The 20,789-nt window shown below is 41.0% G+C and overlaps 2 pseudogenes; both read left to right on the forward strand.

Moving 5' to 3' along the window:
* The first annotated feature begins 279 nt into the window (after positions 1–279).
* LOC142433427 (septin-7 pseudogene) lies at positions 280–901 on the forward strand (annotated as a pseudogene).
* A 2,892-nt stretch (positions 902–3,793) lies between these two features.
* On the forward strand, positions 3,794–16,002 carry LOC142433428 (septin-7-like; annotated as a pseudogene).
* Positions 16,003–20,789: the final 4,787 nt, after the last annotated feature.

The following is a 20,789-nucleotide window of genomic DNA, read 5'->3' on the forward strand; positions in this document are numbered from 1 at the left end:
TAACAAAGGAATACTGTGCGATTTAAAATCAGGAAGGGTGAACGAAAGGGCTGTATCCTATCACCATACTTATTCAATCTCTGTGCTGAGCAAATCATCAGAGAAGCTGGTTTAGAAGGGGAGCAACAATTCTGGGTAGTTATGCAGTGGAATGGGCTAAGGTGGTTTGTGAGACTCAAGGGATTTTTTGCCCTGGGGTTGGTCACCAAGGGGGGAGGGGATGTCAGTCAATATGGGAGCCACTGTTCCTCAGGAGAGAGGAGTGTCAATAGCAGAACCATGGTAGCTCAACAGAAGACCCTTGTAGGTTATGTGGGATTTGCAAACCTTCCAAATCAAGTATACAAAAAATCGGTGAAGAGGAGGTTTGAATTCTAATCTTCTGAACTAGGAAAGTCAACGTCAGTCAACTTGTTATTTCTTACAGATTTGTATTCTCCAGTGTATCCCGATCCTCCCATAAGATACAAAAGATTTTCCAGTGTAAAAATTCAAAGTTTTAAACAAAGAAGGTGGTGTGCAGTTACTGATCACAATAGTTGATAAACATGCATTGAATAATAGTCATTGCTGGCAGCCGGCTATCGATTACATTGATAGTAAGTTTAAGGACTACCTCAATGTGGAATCTTGAGTGAATAGACAACAGATGCCTGAGAACAGAGTGCAATTTTCTTTGTACTTCATTGCTCCTTTAGGACTTGGACTTAAACCACTGGATATTGAGTTTATGAAGTGCTTACATGAAAAAGTTATTATTGCCAAAGCAGACACATTCACAACAGAGGAGTGCCAACAACTTAAAAAACAATTAATGAAATGAACCCAAGAGCATAAAATTAAAATTTATGAATTTCTAGAAACTGATGATGAAGAAAATATAAGCTTGTTAAGAAGATAAAGGATTTCAGCAATTCCTCTTGGTTACATTGCCCATGGTCAAGTCCTACCAGGCCTCTTACACCCTCCTAGCAACTGATTTTGGATCACTTGTTGTTCCCTTTTCCTTTGTTAAAACCACTTCCTTTCCTCCACCTCCCCTTCTCCCATGACCCCCTAGAAATATTGATCCCATTGTTTTCTCCTCCATCTTGTTTATCCAGCTTATCTTATCTAGATAGACTTGCAGAGATAATAATATGTACAAAAAAACAAAGCAACAAAAGAAAACAAAACAACAACATCAAAAACCAGTGACAAAAAAAGGAAAAGCCTGTAAATAGCTCAAGGTCTTCTCGGGGAAGGGGTGGCTATCCACATAGTTGGGATAGGGGTCGGCCCCTCAGACCTCTCTACTGGTTTCCTGCTTCATGCTAGTATATTGCATTCACATCTTGGAGCAGCAGGTTGTTCCCTCTTTCCTTGTGGAGATATAAACAATACACTCCCCTTGGGTGGGTTAGTGGCCCGTTCCCCAGCTACCCATTTCTTTTTTCTCCCCCCACCGCTTTTTATTTGTCTACCATATGTATTCTTGAATTTGATCTGGCCCCTGCCATGCTACCGGGATCTCACCCCAGGGATGTTTGCATACAGTAGCTTTTTACTTCACCCACACATCTGCCCTGGGCTGGAGTCCCTGGAGATCTGAGATCTGATCCTTGGGACATCAAGGCTCAGCTGGCTGGACTGCTCTGTAAAGCACCACCGCCACCATCACAGTAGCCAATTGCCCCACCCAAACCCCAGGCCTGGTCACCATTCCAGGAGCCACTTGACTGCATCTCTGAGACCCACTTGGCTGTGGGGGGACAACTTTTCAGCAGCTGCCCACTCACAGCACTCCCCTAGGAAAGCTGCTTCCTTCTCCCATGGTTCTCCTGTCTCCACTTGGCAGCAATCTGTTGTGAGCTCGTGTCTCTCCTTCCATTCACCCACGGCCCCAGGAACTGACCTGCAGTCTACCTGTAGCAGGTTAGGTGACCTGTGACTGGTGATATCCCTTCCCTTCCACTTCCCCACATCATTGCCTGAGAACCCTACACCCGTGCTGCTGTCTGCTCACCCGTTTCTCCTGTTGCTACCACGTGTTACCCCGCACGAGACCGCACCTCTCCTGTGCGCTCCCACCCATTCACACCGGCGCCAGCCCATGCCACTACTAAGAGCTACAGTGCACTCCCTGTGCAGCAATCTGAGCTCTCCCTGATCCTGCTGACGCGATTAGTGCCCCAAGCCCGCTGGGAGTGGTGGAGAGTGCATCCTTGACCCCAAATGCATACATTCCCCACATATAGTCTGGCTCTGGATCCCAGGGAATAAGCGACCCAGGTCCAAGGTCTTCCCAGCCGATGTCTGGCCACACTGCCTCAGACCCCCACGAGGCCAATGCCTACCTATTGGGCCCCCTCAGCCTTATCATTGCACACAGAGCTCCTCCATTCCTGCCACCCATAGCAGCAGCGTCGTGTCCCATGCCAGTGTGGTGCTCCCCACTCACTGATGCGACAGCTACCTCCTCCAGTGCTAGGCACCAGCACCCTGTGAAGGCTCTTCCAAATCACCTGCACTAGGACAGTGGGGCTGTTTTTGTCCTCAATGAGCAGCTCCCCCTGCCACCTTTGCCTTCTATTAGGCATCTTTTAAAAAAATTCAAAATTAAACAAGAAAAAAAAGGCTAATAATCGTGGCCTGGAAGACCAGTTCAAAACAGCCCAGGGGCATACATATAAGCTCCAGCCCCACTTCTGTCAGTGAAAATCCTCACCATTTTTGGCTACTAAATCATTGTGGAACCCTGCCTGCACAGCAGTCTGATCCATCTCCATAGTATGCCTCAGGCAGCCTCCCCAAAGCATCTTTATCAGTAACACAGAGAAGGACCTCAGCGCCCCTGGGTCTGCTAGAAACATGATGCCTACCTTAACAAAAGGGTCAAGGAAGCATCAGCAAGCCGCATCACCCACAACCAAAATACCAGAGAGACAAAACACAATAGCAGAGTTAGGACGCTCATAGAAGTATCAGTATAAGACATGGATCTGCCACAAAGTGAAATTTTCAGAAGGCTGCTTGGAGTAATACAGGAGTTGAGGGAATCAATGCAGCGTAAGGATGCAATGATAGAGGAGAGGAAGTCCAAAATTAAAGGGATGAACTCCACGATAGAGGGGATGAAGTCCATGCACCAAAGGGAAATACACGGGCTAATGGATGAGGTAGCAGAAGCAACACACAAGATAACTGAATTTGTGATTAGACTAGAGGAGGCAGAGAACCATATCAGTGATCTCAAAGACACTCAGGCAGACCTTAGCAAATGAGAAAGACAGTCAAATAGGAAAATAAAAGAGGCAGAAGATAACCTGAGATCAATGACAGATGTTAGGAAGAAGGAAACTATTTGAATAATTGGTCTACCTGAGCAGGACAAAACAATCAAGTCTACAGCTAAAATAACGAAGGAATTTCTAGAAGCAAATTTTCTCACCTTAATGAATGAGAATCAAACACTCATATAGGAAGCACAGACGACACCAACTAGACAAGCCATTTTCAGCCTATGGGTCGTGACCCCTTTGGGGGTCGAATGACCCTTTCACAGGAGTTTCCTGATTCATAAGAGTAGCAAAATTACACTTATGAAGTAACAATGAAAATAATTTTATGTTTGGAGGGTCACCACATCATGAGGAACTGTATAAAGGGTCATGACATTAAGAAGGTTGTGAACCACTGAACTAGACTAAACCCCAAGAAGAACTCACCAAGGCATATAATATTTAAAATATCCAACTTTGGGGAAAAGATAAAATTTTAAGAGCAGCAAGAGAAAGGAAGACGTTCACATACAATGGAGCTCAGGTAAGAATATGCTCAGCAATATCAGCAGAAACCCTGAAGAGGAAAGAGTGCAGCAACATCTTCCAAAACCTGAAAGAAAAAAATTGCCTGCCCAATGAATTAAAAAAACATGGAAGACAGGGTTAAATACTTGGAAAAACAGGCCCTCCCTAAATTATCCCAGACAGAGGTCCAGATCTCAACAAACCCATAGCAAAAGAAAATATAGATGTGATTATCAAGAAGCTACCAACAAAAAACCTCAGAACCAGATGGCTTCACAGGAGAATTCTATGAAGCATTCAGGGAAGAGTTGACACTGATCTTCCATAAAGAATTGCAGAGCGTAGAAAAGGATGGCAAATTCCCAAACTCATTTTAAGAAGCCATTATAACTTGATACCCAAACAAGGAAAAGACCCCACAGTTACAACAGACCAAATAGATGCAAAAGTCCCTAACAAAATATTGGCCAATAGAATACAAAGTATATAAAACATACCATCCACCATGACCAGGTAGGATTCATCTCAGGGATGCAGGGATGGTTTAACATCCAAAAATCAATCAATATACACCACATGGATAAGAAAAAGTATAAGAACCACATGATAATATTGATAGATGCAAAAACACACTTGACAGCATTCAGCACCCATTCTTAATTAAGACACTCATGAAGATAGGAATGGAAGGAAAATGCCTCAAGCTAATACAAGCTATCTACAAAAATTCAATAGCCCGCATGATAGTGAATGGAGAAAAGACAAAAACAATCCAAATGAAAAGGAGGACCAGACAAAGATGTCCTTTGTCTCCACTTCTATTTAGTATGGTACTGGAGGTTGTAGCTAACAACATAAGACAGCAGAAGGACATTAAAGGTATCCAAATGGGAGAGGAGGGGGCAAAACTATCACTATTTGCAGACAACATGATTCTGTACATTGAAATATCTAAAAAACCTGTACAATGGGAATACTTACAGCGATAGAAGAATATGAAAGAGTGGCAGGACACAAGATCAACAAACAGAAGTCTATGGGTTTACTATATATATTGGACAGGATCATGGAAGAGGAGATCATGAAAGCAGTACACTTCACAATAGCCAAGAACTAATTGAAATACCTAGGAATATATTTAACCAAAAAAACTAAAGACCTATACAAGTAAAATTACAAGACCCTACTACAGGAAACTGAAAGTGACCCCCACAAATGGAAGAACATCCCATGCTCGTTAATTCGAAGACTCAACATACTAAAGATGCCAATCTTATCCGAAGCACTTTATAAATTTAACACTATTCCTATTCAAATACCAACAACCTTCATCAAGGAATTGGTAAAAATGACCAGCAATTTCATTTGGAGAGGGAAGAAGCCCAGAATTAGCAGATAACACCTCATGAAGGGCAAAATCAGAGGATTCACTTTACCTGATTTCAAAACCTACTGCACAGCCACAGTGGTCAAAACAGTGTGGTACTGGCATAATGACAGGTACTCAGACCATTGGAAAAGAACAGAAAGCCCAGAAGCAAATCCATTAGCATATAGACAACTGAACTTCAATAAGAGCCCCCAAAATATCAAGTGGGAAGTGAATGCCCTCATTAAAAAGTGATGCTGGAAACAATGGATATCCAACATGTAGAAAAATGAAACAAGATGTTTACCTTGCCCCATGCACAAGAACAAACTCTAGGTGGATCACAGACCTAGAAGTAAAACTCCAAATCATCAGGACTGTCACGGAAGAAATCTGGACTAGCCTAAGATGATTGACCCAGGGAATACATAGACTCACTGCAATAGGGAAGGGTATATACACAGGTGAACTGGAAATAGACAAATGGGATTGAATAAGAAAAACAACTGTGCACGTCGAAAGACTTCAGCAAGAGGGTAACAAGGCAACCCACAGACTAGGAGAGGATTTTTAGCAATGATACATCAGAAAAGGGGCTTCTTAGTAAAATCTACAATACCCTCTTGGCCTGCAAAAAGAGGAAAACAGTTAACCACCTGAGGAAGTGGACAAAAGAACTGAAACGAAGTTTCATTAGGTAGAAGACCCGTATGGCCAATAAACACATGAGAAAGTGTCACAGTCATTAGCCATAAGAAAATGCAAATTAAAACAACCGTGAGATACCATCTAACACCCTTGAGGTTAGCCCAAATCAGAAAATCAGAGAGCAACAAATGTGGGAGGGGATGTGGCGAAAGAGGAACTCTCCTCCACTGCTGGTGGTCGTGTAGATATGTACAGCCACTGTGGAAAGCAATCTGGCATTATTTAAAGAAAATGGAAATTGATCTACCTTATGACCCTCTACTGGGCATATACCCAGAAGAGATAAGAAATAAAACACGACCAGTCATCTGTGCCCCGATGTTTATTATGGTACAATTCACAATCACAAAGAGTTGGAAACAACCTAAATTTTCATTTGTAGATGAGTGGATTAGTAAACTCTGGCACATAAACTCATTGGAGTACTATGCAGCACTAAAAAGCATGGAAGATCACTTGAAACACATCATTTTATGAGAAGAATTGGAGGAAATTATGTTAAAAGAGGTCAGCCAGTCACAAAAGGACAAGTATAACATGAGTCCCCTGAGGTAAGTATAGTCAATACAGTAGGTATAGAAGAAAACACACTTATCTCACAATATACGGGTGGTGGCACAGGCAGTCGGGTGGAGGTCAGACCAAACCCAAGCTGGTACATGCGAATCCAACATAAAGAAGGGGAATAGGGGGAAAGAGGAGGGAGAAAAGTTGGGGGAGAAACTGAGATGATGCCATGGGGGAAACAGGGAAGTAACCCACCATGGCGGAAGTGTTGGTTGTGTCTCTACAGAATTGGGGTGTGCATATGGACCCCACCATGGCACACCAAACCAGGAGGGTAATGCAACGACATGGAGAATTGCATGAAGAGATTGGGCTACAGGGCCGGCCCCAACCAGAGCCAATCTGACCCCCGCCTTAGAAGTATGTGCCACAGACAACACTAAACCATCAGGTGGGGGAAAGGAGCCGACTTACCTTGTCCACACAGAAGCAAACCAAGAAAGAAAAATAGAATGGGATTGTCGGCCTAGTCTCCATATTGACACACCAAGCCTGGAGGATAATGTCCCTACACAGAGCTGTTAAGACACAGAGAGGACTGTAGGACTGCCAACACTCAAGACATGTTGATCCCTAACTGGAGCATACAGTGACAGAGGACAATAATGGGGACACAAGGTGGGGACATAATGTGGCTTAATTCCCCACAATGGGACAAACCAAGAAGGGTGCATAACAGATCAGGAATTGGAGCAAAGTAAATCCACAAAGCTCCTAAAGAGGCCCCAAAATAGACTTTGGGCTAGGACAGACAGTCCCCAGAACTCCCCCAGGACCAGGGGTGAGAGACCCACAAAGGCCAGAAGACAGACCTGGAACTATATATGTTTTGTTTTGCTTTAATTTCTCTCCTATTCTTTTTTTTCAACCTTTTGTTTTCTTATTGTTTGGACTATAACATTGCTGGTTTATCTACTTATGTAAGACAGACTTGGGAAACAAGCTCTGGGAGAAGGCAACAGGGACAATGGCCCCAGTGGTTCTTTGGGGAAGAAGGTGGTGGTGGTGGTGGTAAAGTTGTGGTGAGCAAACAATGCCATACACAGGGGAACAATCAGGGAATTAAAACCAATATCTAGGAGTTTCTAGAGTTCCTGTGGGTATTAGAGCAACACCAATCTAGCTGAGAGGAAGTACTAAGAGGTGGAAGAAGGGGGAAAGTGATGGTGGGATAGCAGGAGGCAAAAGGAAACAGGAAAGCTCTAGGAACCAAAGCTATAAATAGAGGTATTAACAGAGGGGTGTACTTATGTAAATACATTGATCCGTTAAAATAGATGTATTGGCCTATGTAGATATATTTATAAGGTAATACACTGAGTCTACCGATGGGCCTTGGGTCTCAGCTCATATCCTCCCTCAATACAAGAACACGTTTGTTCTAACAAAATGGCATTTTGTGATGCTCACACCACCCACTCACCCCCCGACATGATCGATGAAGACAAAATGGGTGCATAAACAGATGTGGTGAAGACAGCGGATGGTGCCTGGCTATTAAAAGATATAGTGTCTGGGGTCTTAAAGGCTTGAAGTTAAACAAGCAACTATCCAACAGTGAAGCAACAAGTCCTCATGTAAGAAGCACACCAGCTGGCGAGATCATGAATTTCATTAGGAGCAATTAACAGGCATCGGAAGATTCATAACAAACAACAAACAAACACAAACGCATTGGTGAAAATGAGAGGGGTTAGAGCAGAAACCCAAAGTCTGTCTTTGGACAATGGAACATCCTCCAACAGAATGGTCGCAGAGAGGGAATAAATCAATCAGGGTGTTGTAGAGCACCGATGGATCACGCAATATACCTTGGTCCCTTGAGGCCTCCTGACCCCCAACTATCATGACCCCAGTGCTGCTTCCCTCTCTGGACTGGACAAAGCATGTACACAGGAATGGGACTAGTGATACCAAAAGGTAGGGGAAAGCGGGGGGCCGGGGAGAAGTACCGATCTCAATGAATGACAACTACACAAACCCCTCCAGGGGGAAAAACAACAATAACAATCTATAATATATCAAGGGGTCATGAGGATGGTAGTGGGGGGAGGGAGGGGGAAAAAGAAGAGCTGATCCCAAGGGTTAAATAGAAAGTAAATGTCTAGAAAAGAATGATGACAATTTCTGTACCAGTATGTCTGATACAATTGATGTATGGATTGTAACGAGAGTTGTAAAAGTCCCCAATACAATGATCTTTTTAAAAATAGCAAAAGGGTCAGAGGAAGGCAGTACTCTTGGCGTGTGGCTGAAGTTTAATATAGTGAACATTGTGGCTTTAAAATTCTGAGAAATATATTTATAAGAACACACATGCAGGGAAGATGTCATTAACGATATACACTATAAGAACTACAGAAGCAGGAAACTAGCAGCTGTGACTTATAATTGGGTTTCTAACAAGAATTAAGGACAGCTTGAAATGAACCCTCTGGCACAAAAGGCAGAGGAAAGAAGGGAACATATAGCCAAGATGAAGATGGAGCTGTAACAAGTTGTTTTGTTTGTTTTTTTTTAACATTTTATTAGGGGATCATACAACTCTTATTACAATCCATAGTTTTTAAGATGAATGTGAAAGAAAAAGTTTAGAAACTGAAGGACTCTGAGCTCCAACGATGTCATGAGCAAATGAAAAAAAAAATGGAAACACAACACAAAAATTAGAGGGAAAACAGTGTGAGTTTGAGGATGAGAAAGCAAACTGTGAAGTTCAATAGTGCTTATTAGAACAACAGAACTGTTTGAGAACCATGGAAACGAACAAGAAGGTAAGATCTTTTAAACTGTCTACCACCAGTTATGCATTATTTGCCAATATGCCAGTTTGGACATCAGTGTTTGTTGGGTACATTTGACCAATTTTATCCACAATGACAGATTTAATAGTGTGACACAATCTGTTGCTGTTGTTGCATTTGATGGAGATAAAGATGCCTTGAATTGTTTAGGGTTATGGTGTACTTAAAAAATAACAACTCTAAGTATCTTTCCTACATTTCTTTTTTATTAAACAGATGTTTCCATTTAATGCAACATACTACTGCTGTATAATCATGATCTGGTAGTTAGATTATTTACAGGCTATTCCAAAAATAAAAGAACCGTGGAAGTATTTCAGTGAGAATAAATTGCCATAGTATGATGCAAACTATGGTTCTCTATAATAATTATAATATAGAAGTTCCATTCAGTACAGCGCTGCACACAATGATGTAATTTAGTCTAATGCAGTTGACCCTGTTTTGACACTTCTACTGTTTAAAAATGCACACGGGAAAACAAAGAAACTATGTGCTTACAGTGCATCTAGAGCTTTATCATAACAATGATTTTTGTTTGTTTTGGATTTTTAAAATATATAATATCCTCAGTTGGTACTTTAGCCATAACTTCATTACTGTTTCATTTTTTGTAAGGACACTTAATTTAGGTATTTTCCATATATTGACCCTGCTAAAATAGATTATAGCATCTTTCATATGGTAGGAACCAAAAAGCCAACTTTCCTTTAACTTCAATTTTACACTTTATGGTAAATAGCAGGGGGGGAAATGCATCTATGAATCATTTCTAGGTAAATTTGTGAAGCTAATGACCAACCTGTTTCTACCTATGTGTAGTCTCCTTATTTTACTAGAAATGGTAATCGTGGCTTCTCAGAGGGGAAAAAAGTCACCATTCTACATTTAGCTGTATTCATATATTGCATTTCTGTATTTTCTTTGTATTGTAAACAATCTTGTGATGTAAAAGAAGAGGAAGAAGAAGAAGGAGAAGAAGAAGGAGAAGAAGATGAAGAAGAAGAAGAAGAAGGAGGAGGAGGAGGAGGAGGAGGAGGAGGAGGAGGCCCATATGAAGAAGAATTTGACATCAGAATTGTAGGAGGCTTATTAACAACCTGTGATATTCAAATGACACAATCTTACTTGTTGGAAATGAGGAAGACTTTAAGCACTTGCTGATGAGGATCAAAGATTTCAACCTCCTGTATGGATTACAGTTCAATGAAAGAAGATCAAAAAATCCTCACAACTGGATCAATAGGTAACATCATGATAAATTGAGAAAAGATTGAAGTTGTCAAAGATTTTGTTTTGCATAGATCAATACATATGGAAACAGTAGTCAAAGGTCAAAAGGTGCATTGCATTAGGTACATCTGCTGTACTACACCTCTGTAGAGTATTGGAAAAATAGGATGTTACTTTGAGGACTACGGTGCACCTTACCCATGCCATGATATTTTTAATTACCTCACATCTACGTGAAAATAAGACTGAAAAAGAATCAATATATTTGAATTGTAGTGCTGCTGAAAGTATGAACTGATCAATCTTTGAAGAAGTATGGCCAGAATGCTCCTTAGAAGTCAGGAAGGTGAGACTTAGTCTTACATAATTTGGACATGTTGTCAGGTGAGATCAGTTCCTGGAGAAGGACGTCATGTTTGGTAAAGTAGAGAAACAGTGAAGAAGAGAAAGGCTCTGAATGAGAAGGATTGACACAGTGACTGCAATAATGGGCTCAATATTGGAACAAGTGGGAGGATGGCAATGGTGAAGACTGGGCAGTGTTTTGTTCTGTAGTGCATAGAATTGGAACTGACTCAATGACAGCTGACAATAATATTGAAAGTATCATAGAACAACAGAAGAGCAAATAAATCTGTTTTGGAAGAATACAACCATAATGCTCTTGGAAGTGAGGACTGTGAGGTGCATCTCATGTACTTTGGACATGTCACCAGGAGAGACGAGTCCCTAGGGAAGCATATCATGCTTGAAAAAGTTGAGGGGTAGCAAAAAAGTGGAAGGTCCTTGACTAGATGGATCGGCAGAGTGAAAGCAACAATTGCTATATGTCCGAACCTACTTAACGGCATCAAACAACAAAGACAGCTTAGGCCTAGAAAGCACCCAAAGAAAAACAGATTGACAAAAAGTAGTTCTCTTCTCAACTGTGGACCATTTTAAAGACATGGGAGGTTGGGTGTATGTGACTCAAAACAAAACAAAACAAAATAAAATACACTAACTGTCAATGAGTCAATTCTTATTCATTGTGACCCTATAAATGAAGGTAGAACTGTCTCTGAGTTTCTGAGACTGTAGCCCTTTATAGGAGTAGAAAGCCTAGATCAGGGGTCAGTAAACTTTCTAGATGAAAGAGTCAACCCTGTCCCTCACAACAATTGAAAAATAATTTGATAGGCATAAATATATTTTTACAACTAAAAACTTGAAATAATATTATAAATGAAACTATGTTGATTTTATTTTAATTCTCAATTTTACTTCAGAGCCACATATACATACCTAAAGAGCTACATATGACTCACAAGCTTGTCAACCCCTGGCCTAGCAAAGTAGATCCTGAAGTTTTGACTCATAGTGATTTTAAAGGATAGGGTAGAATTGCCCCTGTCAGTTTCTGAGACATAACTTTTTTACAAGAGTAGAAAGTCTACTCTATGCAGATACAAAGTAAATCCTGAAGTTTCCAAAGTCCACCTGCCACAATGTCACCAGCATTTGTAACTTGTGACTTGAATGGAACAGATTCTGATGCGATGTCAGGGAAGTGATATCTCATATTAAGTATCACAAATTATTAATATGTGTGAGAAAGTCAAGCATAAAGGGTCATTTTTATTATTGCCTATTCTCAAGATAAAACTAACCTCAGGTGTTTCAGCAGGTCCTGACTGATACTACTAAAATAAAAAGTCTGAGGACTCAGTGGTGGAGATGGCCAAGCTCATATGGAACAAGACCATATAAACATGAAATCTCATAACTTGTTGAAGGTGTGGGAGTAAGTGGGTTTCACTACTAGATGTGGTGGCTCTAATAACCCATGTGAAAGTATGCACTGCATATTAGTAAGTAAGCACAAGTAAGACTATGCTTATTTTGTGTGATACTTAAGTTTTCCTGTCAATTTGGCTAAGCCAGGATTATCCAAGACTTAACAATTAAAATTTAGTAATCCCCTATGATGGCATCTAACATAATAGAATCATTTCCTTAATGAAAGCTTCTATGAGCAATAAGGAGCTCCCTTTAGGGTTAAGACTTGCTTCCAATGTAATTGAATGCTGTGGAAAAGCTTGTTTGCATCTTGCTAGGTCTAGATCAGGAACCCTGGTGGTATAGTGGTTTATATGTTAGGTTCCTAACAGCAAGGTAAGCAGTTAAATTACCAGCTACTCTGTAGTAGAAAGATGAGGCTTTTACTCCCATCAAATGTGTCTCAGAAACCCACAATGGCAGTTCTACTCTGTTCTATGGGGTCAATATGAGTAGGAATTGATTCTGTGGCAGTGGAGTTTTGTTTTTGAGAGATCCTGCAGCTGGCTGGTGATCTGACATGTGTTTCTTTGGATTTGAGCCAGCAAATGCTGTATTGCTTGCCAATTCTGGGAATTGTGAGCAGCCTAATATTTTACCTCTTAATTTTGGACTCATTTGCCTCTGCAGCCAGAAACTTGCTATCTGACTTGCCAATCTCAGGTTTATCATCTCTGGTAGCTATGTGAGTCAAGAGAAGTGTTTATTTCTCACCCATGGACTTGGAACTTGTCCACTTCTAGAAATTTGTGAGCCATTTCTTTAATATAACCCCTCCTCTCTAAATATATATGTGTATGTGTGTATGGTATGTGCATATGCATATGTATGTACATATATGTTTCACTGGTTATGCTACTCTAAGGAACCTAACCCGACACTTTATTTACTGGGTACTCTGACCCTTTCAATGTTTGTAAATTTAAAAAGAGGTGTATCAAAGAAAGAAATTGCTGTGGGCTTAACAGAAAGACAGATGCCAAATCATATCTAGAAGCAGAATTTTGGATATTGTGGAAAAATGTGAAATTGTTCATTGTAGATAAGTAAGTAAGTACAAGTAACTCAATGTTTACCTTGCTTATGGGTTTATCTGTCCCCTATCACAATTGTTGCTATATTTGAGCCATTGTTGCAACCACTGTGTGGTTGATTCATTAAGAGTCTTCCTCTTTTACACTAACCCTCTACTTTAACAATCATGTCCTTCTAGGAATTTGTCCTTACTTATACCATGTCCAATGTATTTGAACACTTCATCTCTAAGGAATGTTTTGGCTGTACTTCCTGCAAGAGAGATTTGTTCATTCTTTGGGAAACCTATGGCCTATTCAACATTCATTGTTTAAAATAATAACTTTAAAAGTTCTTTCCCTAGTAGAACTTTGTATATATTTGTGGGAAGCAGTTAACAGGAAGAAGTCTGGCAGGATGGGTTTCTGGAGTGGAGGGAGGCCTTCAACCTTGTGAGTTGAAGGTGAGTCCCAATCATATTCTCATAATTAATATTGTTCCCCACTATATCCTCCCATAAGAGTGATACTTTCACCCTCCCGACACAACCGCTGAAGCCAAAGTGGGTGAACAAGCAAATGTGGTGAAGAAAGCAGATGGTGTCCGGCTATCAAAAGAGATAGTGTCTGGGGTCTTAAATGCTTGAAGGTGAACAAGCGGCCATCTAGCTCAGAAACAAAAAAGCCCACATGGAAGAAGCACACCGGCCTGTGCGATCATGAGGTGTCGAAGGGATCAGGTATAAGGCATCATCAGAACAAAAAAAAATCTTACCATAGTGAATGAAGGGGGAAGTGCAGAGTGGTGACCCAAAGCCCACTTGTTGGCCACTGGAGATCCCCTTGCAGAGGTTTCTAGAGGAGGAGATGAGTCAATCAGGGTGCAATGTAGCACCGATGAAGAATATAGCTTTCCTCCAGTTCCTAAATGATTCCTCCCCACACCCTCCACCCCACTTCCATGATCCGAATTCGACCTTTCAAGCTTGGATAGAGAAGAGGTTGTACACTGGGGCAGATAGGAGTTGGAGACACAGGGAATCCAGGGTAGATGATACCTTTAGGACCAGGGGTGTGAGGGGCGATACTGGGAGGGTAGAGGGTGAGTGGTTTGGAAAGAGGGAACCGATTACAAGGATCTACATGTGACGTCCTCCCTGGGGGACAGACAACAGAAAATGGGGTGAAGGGAGACACTGGATAGGGCAAGATGTGACAAAATAATAATTTATAAGTTATCAAGGGCTCATGAGGGAGGGGGTAGCGGGGAGGGAGGAGAAAAAAGAGGTTTTGATGCCAAGGACTTAAGTGGAGAGCAAATGCTTTAAAATGATTAGGGCAAAGAATGTACAGATGTGCTTTATACAATTGATGTATGTATATGTATGGATTGTGATAAGAGTTGTATGAGTCCCTAATAAAAGGTTAAAAAAATTAAAATAAAATGAGACTCAAAAAAAACCAATGATGCCTTAAAGTTACTTTTTACAAACATATGGCTGATTGTTATCTAGCCTGCAGCTTTAACTATAGGAGAAGACATTTACTACTGCTCTCTAGGATTTGAAGATAGCCACTCCTGCTTACCTGACCGGGGCACTGGTGTTAGGTTACTCCTCCTGTGTACTCAGGGGGCTTGAATGCCCCCAAGTGTATATAATCCTTGGTTGGAAATACATTCTCCCTGTCTGCATGGACCTGGCTTCTAAAGTGATGGTGGTCCCAGAGGTAAGTACTTGCATGTCTTATCTTGTCTGATGTCTCTTTAATTTTACCTCTCAGTTACACAACCATCTTCTGGACCCATTCGATCATGGGGGCTGGTACCCCACTATTAGGTGCCTGGACAAGGACCAAGAGAAGGTCTCTCTAGAGAATTTCCCCGTGTAACTGTTGGGTAGCTAGCACCGGGACTGGGGTGTCCATTGCACTTGCGCAGACGTTTGAGCTTCTGTTTAGGAAGGGGTGGTACACCTAGGTGGGCCTTACACCTGAATTGGCCCATCAGAGCCAGCTGAATTCAATTCAGCCATTGAGGTCAACCAGGATCATTGACCTCACCTCCCAGCGGATCAACTGAAAAGGTGGGATCTGGAGCCCACTGGGTCCCTTTTTTGTCTCTCGAGCAGCTTCTCAGAAGGCTGTGTGGGGATGAAGGGTCCTGAGCATTTCTGTGTAGACCTGAAACTTCTTCTATCTTTTATAAAACTCAAAAACTCACTTGGATCACAACCCAGGCTTTGGTGTGAATTATTTCTCATGAGATGTCAAGGTCCAAAGTATTTCTCCCACAAGAGAAATCTAATACAACAGTTGTGTAACCCCATCAGGAAGTAGAGTGAATTGGGGGAAATTGTTTGAAGTGCGTATCTGGTTGGGGGATTAGTAGATAAGTAGTAGTCATAGTCATCATAGTAGTGAAATATTTTTAAAAAGACAATGGGGCAAGATGAAAGCAAACCTAAAACTTATGCTATTACTCTCACCCACTTACTGAAAAGAAAACAGAAGGTAGCAGTAACAAATGGAAATATGTAAGGTTTTCTACAAGTAGTGAAAAAAGTATAATCCATGGTTCCCAGAGAAAGGAACTTTAGATCTAGGAACTTGGGAGGAAGTGGGTACGAACTAAAAGAAAGCACACAAAGAGGGGCAGAGTATTCCCCTGGAGACCTGGTCTCTGTGGGCTCAAGTTAAGATAGTTTTAGAACCTCTACAGTCAGAGCAAGAGAGGAAAGACGAACATCAATGTAAGGAAAAACCTGAAATAATTATCTGACATTGCAGAAACAGGCAAAAGTGACCCAAAATGAGTATGAGATAGTTGAGAAGGTTTGGGGAAAAAATGAAATTATGTCTGATTGAAAAGAAATCCCTATGGTAAATGCCTCAGCCCCACCTGAGGAACGCAGCTGGGAGAGGCCAGGAAGCCATACAGCAGAGGAAGGAGATAAGGGCAAGGAGGACACTAAACATTACTAATCACCTTTGCTTTCAAAGGTAGAAAGTGGGATTGCAGAAAAAGGAGAGTTAGAAACCAGACTAGCTTTCCCTGTTTGTGAATAGAAAGACCACCCAATGCAGAAACCCCCCAGAGTTATCAGGAAAACCATTTTGGTGCTTTCCTCTTTAAGTTGCTAAAGAACATCAAACAGGCAGTGGCAAACTTTGGGCCCGACTCCCCTATCATGAGCTACATGATTAAATCTCTAGCTGATACTGAACTTCTAATCCCTGCAGATTTGAATACCTTGACTAAGACCTGCCTCTCTCCTTCAGACTCCATACAGTACTGAATCTGGTGGTCTGAGGGAGCTGAAACACAGGCTCCTTGGAATGCAGAGCAGAATAACCCCATAGAGACAGATCTGTTCATGGGGAATGGTAATTTTATAACAATGGAAGTGTGATTGCAGGTTACTGAACAACCATTCTCACAGATACGTGATGTTTGTGTGAAGGCTGGGGAAAAAGTAATAACATCAGTTATACCGATATGGCAGCAGAATGATGAGTCCTATATAGACTTTGATCCTTGATTACAGGATGCTATTAGCAAAAGTATGAATGACACACAAGCAGCAGAAACTCTGGTCCACACACTCACATATGAATATACTAATGAAGACTTTAGGAATGAGATACACCCATACAGGGGACAGGGTACAGGGCACACTTTTAGACTTTCTTAAGATTTGCAGGGGAATAGGATCTGAGACATATAAGGCAGTCCGCCTATCCACTGCTATGGCTAACTAACTACACCAAACCTAAAGGGAAATGCTTTAGCTGCAGGAAGAGTGGTTATTTTCAAGGAGAGTGATGGCAGGGCAGGTCCATCAGCCTAGTTGGGAAAAGTGAGCTGAGACCAGTGCCAGAGCATGGGCCAGGACCACCAAGGTAGGGTTCACAAGAACCCAGACTTTGCCCCTGCTGCAGGAAGCAAACTCATTGGGCACATACATGCAACTCTAAATTCAACAGTAAAGGACTTCCATTAGCAAATGCTACTCAGCAGGAAAATAAGGAATGGAGCTAGATCCAAGCCCCACCCAGCATAGTATGGGAGGCTTGACCCAGACCTAACTCAGCACAGGGATCTGTAAACATCAGTCATACCTTTAACCCAATTTATATAACAATGAAGTCTATCTAACTAGTTCAACAGGTTTAAAATCAAGCAAATTGTCTGAGATTGCTTATGGTGTCCTAAAATCTCCATTATCTAAATAGAAGGGAGAAATAAAGAGAATGAGAAACTTCAGTTAACCTTTTTAATAATATTTTTCCCTCCTTACTGAAAGCTTCTAACAAAATTAGGGCAGATAAACACATTTTCACATCTACAGAAACAGCTGATCCTGAGAAGTCCCAGGATGATGGAAATCGTATTTGGGATCCAGGTTGCTAATCATCTGTAGGAAGACCTATTCACTTATGTTTTTGCAGGAGAAAGCAGATGGACTCCCCTAAGGAGGATGCAACCACATGTAGAGAAAGATGAAGGACAAGCAAAAGATAAAGAAGCCACCCCATCTTATCAATGATTCTGTTTCCCAAAGGGCGATTTGTTTATGTTTTCTCAGGCAAAGGAGATAAGTGGATTTCTTTTCATGCAGCAAGGCACAGAAGAAAGGCAGCTGATGTTGTGAACTGAGAAGTGAGGGAACATCCCAGAGACCTCTGACCTGTTGCTGAAGTTATCCAAATGTCAAGAAGACCTCGCAAAAACCTGAGAATGGCAATGCTGCCTGCTGAGACATTTCTACCATTGCTGATACCATCTAAGAGACACTCTAGGACTCTATCATAACTGAACATTTTATGCAAAAGTGACTGATATTACAATATACTTCATTTTCTAAGAGATCATGATTGTGGACTTCTAATATTAATCAATGGTTAGTATAGACTGAACATTGCAAATTTTGTATAACTATTTATTTGTACAGTGTAACCTTACCTTATGGGGCTTTGGTTAGAAAGCATTTATAGGAACTTAAGGAAAACGTTCTCTAGATGTAATTCAGGTAAGTAGGGAAAATTTCAATATATTTAAAGACAGGTTAAAGTCATCCCCTAACTCTGATGTAATTAAACAATTGGTAGATAATTTGGAAGGCGTAATCTGTGTACCTGGGTACAAACATTTCACATAGTTTAAGTCCTACTTTAACTCTATTGCTTACCATAATTTTTGTCCTTGCAATCACACACTGCTTCTATAAAAAACTAAGGCTTATGAAAGAAAAGCCCATATCTTCAATGGATCTTTTGAATTTTATACATAATACAAAAAACAGATTTGTGGGAAGCAGATAATGGGGAGAGTGTAATAAGGATGAATCCTTTATTTTCATATAGTAAGAAGCCTGGTAGGCTGGGTTTCTGGGGGTGGAGGGAGGCCTTCACCCTTGTGAGTTGATGGTGAGTCCCAATCACATTCTCACAATTAATATTGTTCCCACTATATCCTCCCATAAGAGTGATACCTTAAAGTTACCTCTTACAAGCACATGGCTGATTGTTATCTAGCCTGCAATTTTAACTATAGGAGCAGATATTTGCTACTGCTCTCTAGGATTTGAAGATAGCCACTCCTGCTTACCTGTACCAGGCACTCGTGTTAGGTTATTCCTTGTGGGTACTCAGGGACCTTTAGGGTTAGGGTACAGCCCACTTTGTTATACATGTAGTTACCTGTAATTAGGGTGGCTTGCATGCCTCCTGGGTGTATATAAGCCTTGGTTGGAAATGTATTCTCTCTCTCTGCATTCTTAAAATGCAATATTTTTAAACCTTGGCTATACAGTTATAAAGGGGAAATTATTTCAACTTTCTGCCTCAGTTTCCTCATTGGTAAAATTGTGGAGAGAGAGAGAGAGAGAGAGAGAGAGAGAGAGAGAGAGAGAGAGAGAGAGAGAGACTTCCCTGGTTTTGCTCCTCTAAAAAAACCAGTTTAAGGGAAATAACAATTGATTTTGTACCATTCTTGCAATAACTTGTATTAATGGATAGTGTTATTAGTCTTACTTTATGGATGGTGAACCTAAGTTTGAAAGATACCTGAAGAAAAAAAAATGAGTATTAGAGCTGACACTTAAGCCCAGGACTTATAACTCTTAAGCATCATACTCTTTCCACATCAACATTTTGTTGCTTGCCTACTTTTGTTACACAATAATAAAAATAGCTATTTACCTTGATGTCTCTAGATGGCAGGCACTGGACTATGCCCAAAACACAAATTATCTCATTTAATTTCCTCAGTGATCCTTTGAGGCTTACCACATTATATTATTCATATTACCCTCTAAGAGTTCTCAACTGAGATATACAGAAAGACCCCTTTAGCAAGATCCTACTACTAACAAATACTTTTCTAACCCAGGTCCTAATTCCTCCAAAGATTTATCTTTTCATCACAAAATGTGACTGTATAAGTGGACAAAAAGGGAAGAATTCTGTAGTGGTGGGTTTGGGAGAGACACTAGTAGGGTGTGAGAAGTTGAGTTACTCACTTTTGGATAGGAGAAGTACCTCTTCATGGTGGCACTTTGGAAGACTGAAGTTCAGCCATTTTTCAATGATGATACCTTCAGGACCAGGGGTGTGAGGGGCAATACTGGGAGAGTAGAGGGTGAGTGGTTTGGAAAGGGGGAACCGATTACAAGGATCTACATGTGACCTCCTCCCTGGGGGACGGACAAAAGAAAAGGGGGTGAAGGGAGACACCGGATAGGGCAAGATATGACAAAATAATAATCTATAAATTATCAAGGGCTCATTGGGGAGGGGGCAGCAGGAAGGGAGGGGAAAGAAAGAGGACCTGATGCAAAGGGCTTAGGTGGAGAACAAATGCTTTGAAAATGATTAGGGCAAAGAATGTACAGATGCGCTTTATACAATTGATGTATGTATATGTATGGATTGTGATAAGAGTTGTATGAGCCCCTAATAAAATGTTTAAAAATAAAAAGAATACTTACTACTTACTCTGATAGGAAAGGGGAGGCATACTCAAATGACAATGGGACTGGGGGAAAATAAATTACTAATAATAAGTCTCAGTCTTGCAAGGGCTTAAAAAGTTAATGTTTCAACTTACACTTACCAAGGGATAATTTATTTAGGCAAGTATTTAACAGGAAAGGATGGTGAGTAATTTATTTGCTTCAGTCATTCGAAAGTACTCATCTTTGGGGTAGCAGTGATAAAATATATCATCTCATCTCTCAGCTTTATTAGCAAGGATGAGTCTATCAAAATTGCCTCAGGGTGTCTAATGACTATGCATTAGCACAGGAAAGGAACAAGGCAAAGAGTAGGATTTAGGACCATCCTTTTTGGAAAAATACTTTCCACTCAGGTAAAGTGGTCTTTCTGGTAAACGTGTGTGGTCAAGTGCATGCACTGGATCCTGTCAAGCACGGTAGTTGAAGAAATTCCACATAATAGTTTTAAAAAGCTTCCAAGATCCTAGGTCTCT

This window comes from Tenrec ecaudatus, chromosome X (genome assembly GCF_050624435.1).
Source record: "Tenrec ecaudatus isolate mTenEca1 chromosome X, mTenEca1.hap1, whole genome shotgun sequence".
NCBI lineage: Eukaryota > Metazoa > Chordata > Mammalia > Afrosoricida > Tenrecidae > Tenrec > Tenrec ecaudatus.